The sequence below is a fragment of the Acartia tonsa genome, chromosome 13 (assembly GCF_053477335.1).
Source record: "Acartia tonsa isolate MP-2025a chromosome 13, ASM5347733v1, whole genome shotgun sequence".
Classification (NCBI taxonomy): domain Eukaryota; kingdom Metazoa; phylum Arthropoda; class Copepoda; order Calanoida; family Acartiidae; genus Acartia; species Acartia tonsa.
Window position 1 is genome coordinate 21,387,753 of NC_137272.1, and position 7,070 is coordinate 21,394,822.

The window sequence follows — 7,070 nt, forward strand, 5'->3', positions numbered from 1 at the left end:
TTAAAACAAAACTGCTTATATTAAAAAACCAATAACTTAAAATTAGTAAAATATAACAGCGGCTAACAAAAACTTATTAACAGCAGTCAGACCGCCTTGGATGTTTTATACTTAAGTATGCTTCATGATTTCAGAAATTTTAGCTGTCTATCTTGAATTAGAGCCGATAAAATCTTATTTCCCCCATGGTGTTAGGGACGAACAGACCGAATTAATTATAGCGTTGCTTCGCTAAAAATAATATTCTTAGATAAAAAAAATGTTAAAAATATCACAAATCCAAACTAATATAGTTTTCTCACGAAATCTTACACTTAAATTCACCGGGGGGATTAAATTGAGAACTTTTTTCTCCAATTTTTCACTAATATCCCCACTTTTTGGCTATTTAAAATAGCAAATTATATGGAAATGCACATACTATTTTATTTTTCACATTCATTATAACGAAATATATCATTTTTATGGCTTTATTCACAAAAATCGTGCATTTTCAAGGCACAAACATCCGATGTTTCACCAGCAAGGGTCAAAAGGGGAATGTGCTATGTGTTTATACCAGCTGCTCTGTGGGGGAGGGAATAAAAAAATCGGGGAAAGTGGAAAATGGAAAATGCGGGAAAGAGACTGGAGGGAATGGAGAAGCGACAGCTTGTGTTTACTACAGCTGTCCTTCTGCGTGGGGGAATAGGAGAGTGGGGAGGAGAAACCCGGAAGATTAGGAAAAAAAGGGAAGGGTGATTTAGTGTAGGGGTTTATAGTATGCTGAAAGGAGGTGCCACATATTTATAAAAATATTCCGTAAAACATTATTAAACAATAGATTTTTTTACAAATAAAACGAAAAGAAAATGTAATGCAATATTTTTTATATAATTAAAAAGGCTTTAATGAATAGTTACGATATATAATAAGCGTATAAGGAAGGTAAAATAAGCAAAAAAATAATCTAAAAAAATAACGACACCCGTAAAAATCATGTAAGGGATGGGAAATATATTTTTCAGGGTAGGGGGGTTACGTCAGAGAAATAAGCACAGCGGGGAATTGGGGAATGCGAAGAAAGGGAGGAGATGGGGTAAAATTATTTGGTGTGTTATACCTTCCCCACAAATATCAATATACCGTTGATTATTACATCTAAAATCAGAAGAAAAAAAACATGATTAATTATAAAATTGTTACCTTACCAAAAATTCAATTAAGATAATCATTTTTATTTTAAAATCGACCTTTTTTCAGAGACATATAAATTATTATATCTTATAATCAAAACATTAGGTATTAAATATCAAAATATCTAACTTATTATTATATGCAGTTATCTTGAAATATGCCATAATGTATTAATATTCCTAGATTTTTATATGTTTTGGTGATTCTACTAAACTGTTATTTTTGCGTAACTGACGGAACATCAAATAATATATAAGGGACGCTTTACTCAAAATTAGAAACTTCACAAGATTTGCAATAAAAGATGAAGAAAGATGCAAAAGATTGTTTTTTTTTTATGAAAACTTTTGCATTTTGAAGTCTCTTCATTTACTGACATAAGTAGAAATAAGATTTATTTGATAGTTAGATAAAAACTTTAAAAGATTTGATATAAGCGACTAAAAAAATGTCTTTTTTTAAAAAGTAGGACATACGGACATCCATCCATTCTATATGCCTATATATAAACCACATAGAACCACAGAAACGGCCTGACAGACAAACAAACAAAAAATTTAAATTTGAAGAAAATGTAAAAACCTTTTTTTTCAGAAAAGGCTTAAAACTCTTCTTTCTAGGGTAAAAAGATTTGGTATTTTTATTGCATTATTTACTACTAAAATGTTTTACTTTTTAGCACTTTGTCACATATACAAATTATTGTAAAAAATGCTTTGTTGGATAAAAAATCAATAATGACATTTGAAATCCAAAATAAAATCGAGCAAATAAAAATCAATAAATATTTAAAGCATACAATTTTTTTTAAAGTTCAAAAGTAAAAAAGGCACTCATAATTTAGTTGAAAAAAAATTTCTTTTTTTAGATGGTTATACTTTTAAATAGCTATGTTAAGTTTTTTTAAAATCTAAAGCTTTCAGCGAAGCCGTTCTAAAGATCTTTAGAAATACAGGTCAACAAATGATTGTTCATAGAACAAGGATGACAAAATCCATAAAATCAGAGCTCAACACATATGACGAATGGACAAACGAATAATAAACACTTATAGAGTGTCAGAACTTGAAGAAGTATCAATGGATGTAGAATATACGTGGATGATATAAAAGGAGAAAAAATATCGCCAATTTCGGTTGCAATTTCCCTTCTCTTTTATTTGTCGGGCAGTTTATCCAGTATGAGGGGAGGGCTGGGATAAAGGAGGGGGATGGAAGAGATATTTAGTTTAGCCCGATACAGAGTTCACTTTATTATAGAACTTGAAAATTTGTGTAAGATCCAAGTTATAATAAATCTATTAAAATGTCTTATAAAAGTATAATAATAAATATGTAAATTAAAATAATATAAAAGATGAAATAACACATTCATTGCAAAACATTAGAGAAAATTTCCATTCATTTCAATATATTTCAAATATCAAATAATTGTCAAATACTGGATGCTTTTAGGTAATACTTATATTTTTTATTCTTAGTATTAAGCTAAGATGAATATATAATTTTCTGGAGGGGTGAGATCCAGATATACTCTAAACATAGAAAGCTTCGCTTCCATAAAATATTGCATGATTTGAAAAGTGAAAGAATTCGCGCTTCGTCCAAAAATCCAACAATCAAGTGTCAATATCAAAAAGCAAACATTTCCCCATTTTATTAGAAAAGGTCTAATTGAGATTTCACCCACCAAGGCCTTCATAAATTTACCAAAAATCTGCAACGTCCTCAAGGACAGACAGACGGATAGGGTGGATAATAGAGTAGATGCATGACGATTATAAAAAGCTTCACAAAAAATTTGAACTTTATTTCTTTTGAAGAAGCCGCCATACCTAATTGTTTCAGGAATCATCAAGCCAAGTTTGAAATCGATAGGACAATCAAATATACCCAAATTAATGATAAAAGATACCTTTAGTACATAATACAAAATTTTGGCCTAATTGTTTTTGGGATCTTACTGGGCAGGAAGGGTCAAAAACGTTTGCAGCAAAAAGGAAATTATTAGACAAATTTTTTTTCAAGAATTCAAATTAAGTGTCATAAACTGAATTTATTGATGTTTTCCCGATATTAAACATTAAATTCTAAAATACTTTTCTTCAAATATTTCACAACTTTAAGATATTCTTTTTATCTATAATTCAAAGTAGAATGATGCCTACCTGTCCGTCTGTCTGTCTTTCTGAAGCTTAAGATCTTGGTAACCGTTGAACCGATTAGGCTCTACTTTTCAGGGAAAATAGATACTGATCCTACGGTGGTTTTAAGCTATTTTTTGGAAGTAGGACACACTTCCCCCCACAAAAATGAAAGGGTAATGTCGCATTACCTGTGGTGCTGGTGACGAAACCACTATATAGCCAGTGATAAAGCTACTCCACCACGACTCACAATGTCTTTCTGTCCATCCTGTAAAGATTTCTATGACCTTTTACTATACTAGCGGCTGCGTCCCTAGAAGCCTCTAGGGGCACCTAAGGTGGGAGTGGAAAAAGTCGACCCCCCCCCCAATTTTCAATATAGTTTTTTAAAAGAAAAAGCAAAAAAAATATTTTTTGAGGGGTAGGGGCATTTTTTATTGGGAGGGTGGAGATAACCTCCCCCAAAATACTTAAAAACCTTTCCTAGGCCTGTAAGAAGGTTCACTGCAAAGAACAACCATAACGGTTCAGCGGTTAGCGAGATCCTTCGCTACAGACAAAAAAAGCTTACTAATTTATATTATAGGATAGGATATGTTATAGATTTGGCCGTTTATTATCTTACTGAACTTATTACTAATGTTTTTTAATAGCAGCTGTGCTTATATGGATATCATTATATGTTATATGTTTTTTTTTGTAAAGAAATAAATAAAGTAAATAACTAATTTTCATTTTGTTTTTGCTCTACCAGTAACTTTTATTTCACGAGAAAAAGGAATACATAAATAAATGATTTTGTGCACACTAAAAAATAATTATATTTACAACAAAATTATCATTTATTTGGCTGCTTAGCTATCGCATCGTAATATGGATAGTTTTCCGCGTATAATAAAATAAAAAATATAGGATTTATTTAAGTTTTGTTGACCCAGATTTTTCAGTTTTGCTCAGAATAGGTTTCAATCCGAATCTGATTTGGAGGCATACTGGATCATTTTTTCTCTCTAATTCTTATGATTTTTTTATCACATTTTCCAGTATGGCTTAAACACCCATTAATATCTGCTGGATTATAACCAGTTTTCAGCCACACTAAAAAATCATGTATAGCATCGTTGTACAGACAATTTTCCACGAATATTAAAATACAAATCATATATTTAATACAAGTTATGTTAGCTTCTTGGGACTAAAAATATTTCATTTTAATATTTGCGGAAAGCTGTCTATACTACGAGGCAACAAATAACTATTCTTTTATTTCTGACTTTTTTATAGACACATTTTACACACCTCATACACATAAACACACACACACACACACACACAAATACCACAAAAAACGCAGACGTGTTTAAAAACTTTTTTTTCTCTTGATATTCTTTGTTATGCTGTATGTAGCAGGGCAGAGGGCCTACTTTAGTTTTTGCTGTACTAACCCATTTTGGATACAATCTTATTACAAATGTTGTTTTAAAAGCGAGGCATTTATAAAACTAGGGTAGGTCCGTATACCCGTACGTCTGTGACGGAAAGCTCTTATCTTTTATTACAACATGTTATAATTGTCCTATCTAAATCAAACTTGGCATGATAATTCCTGTAAAAATGAGGTATTATTTAGAAAGCATAGGAACTCTAATAGTTGATGTTGATTTTTTAAATTTTTGACAAAACTATTTTTTATGAAATCTTATTCATCTAGATATTGGAATAATGATTCCCAGGACAACAAAGTACAATGTTATCGACGAACCATCTTTATAATAAAGTCATAAAAATTTAAGTTTGTCCTCTAACAGTATCTAAGCAATTTGCAACTTTAAGACTTAAGTTATTACACTCTATAAGTGTAAGTAATCGTTTGACCTACCGTTTTACAGCTTCGCTTTTATGGATGCATGTTATCATCCTTGTTTTACATGCCTCTAAATGTCAAATGGAGTAAAAAAAGTATCTCCATTTTTGTCAAATCTTTTTAGACATTTTTTTATTTGTACTTTTTCAATTATGGTAAAAATTTGAACATTTTATTGATGCGCAGATACTATACAACTAAGGTGTTTCTGCATATATCCGCAATCAGCTTTAAATACCCAGCAGCAGCTGTTTATATTTTCAGCCGCCGATGTCTAAATTTGAGAGTTATTAGTCGCAATTTATTGGTATTTAGTCGAGAGAGTTAAGAAGATAATAAACTTATAACCCTAGATGGCCAATCAGAAACGATAATCCATCCAACTTGAAAAGGAATTTCAGATCATGGAAAGAAAACGAAATAGCGGGTTTCGTCGTATTTTTACAGTAGCTTTTGATAGGTTATTTTAGGTTAGATAATTGTTAATGATTACTCCGGAGGGTTAGGAAATTGGCCCCGCAGAATTAGAGCCACCTGCTGTGGCTAGAAAGAGGAGAAAAGCTTGTTTCGGTACGCATGCCTTGCCGTACACGAAATCTTAATCTCCAAGCCCTCCGAATGACCAACATGTGAATGTTTACAAATGTGTATTTATTACCATGAAAACGGTGAATCTAAAACAAAAATATAAAAATTAATTACATAGTATTAATGGTTTATTATTTTTGTAGATCGAGGTTGCGTGATTTCAATTTTATTAAAAATATAAAATTTCTAAAAAACTTTAAATTGGCACGAAACATATTAAATAGCATCATAAATTGATAATTTTAGATTCAAATGATCAATAAAATTAAGGAAAATATTCGTATGTCAAAAGTTAGCAGTTAAATGGTCTATTTGTTGAAAAATTAATGTTTTAAATTTCTTCGTAAAAATATACCATACTACACTTTTTATTAAGAATTAAAGATAAATTCTTACCACATTATGATGTCAAACTAAGCAGAAGGCTTATTTGAGATATTCCACACATCAGAGCACATGTATATTCAAGCAATACATTATTTTCAATCACGTAGCTCTTCACGTGGGACTAATCAAAGGATAAGTGCGCGTTTCTTTTGTCTGTTTACAAGCCACGCGCCGCGCGGAGATAGTTAGGAATGCCGCGTAACACACTCATTCTCTAGGAAATTTGGTGTAAGGAAACAGGGATTAATGGGTTCGAACTTGCCAGGGAATACAAGAAAAACATACCGAAACACACCCGTCTATTCACTGGGAATCGAACACAATACCTCATCTTTGCAATATGCGTGCAGACAGTGTCCACTAAATCACAATCTCACAACACATAAACCACAAGAGTTTAAAATGTTATGGCCATAAGGCCTAAAATTAATTATGGTAACTCGCGAATACCACAATAACTCAAACCGAGTCCACTACCACATAAGGATAGGAATAAGGAATGGGAAAAGCATTCAACATTCATGAAATGCACATTTACCACTCACACATCTCATTATATCATGGCCTCATAATCTCAATTAAAGTTAGAATTACAGACCATGTAATTGCGAATACATGAATTAATAATCAATAGTACCTAAACTTTGATTAGGTACCTACATAATAATAGGCAAATGATTTTTTATATTAAAAATCGCATCAATAATTAAATAATCAACTCAAACTTTTAATCAAAAGAAAGAAAGATTAAATAATGACATTTTTTCTACTAAATCTTTTTGCTAAAAAAGAAAAGTAAAATTTTCATAAAAAACTTCTCAAAATTAAGCATTTTCTCCAGCGGAAAAATACTCGGGCTTACATCTAGACATTCTCAGATAAGATAGGTAAATCCTTAAATCTAACATG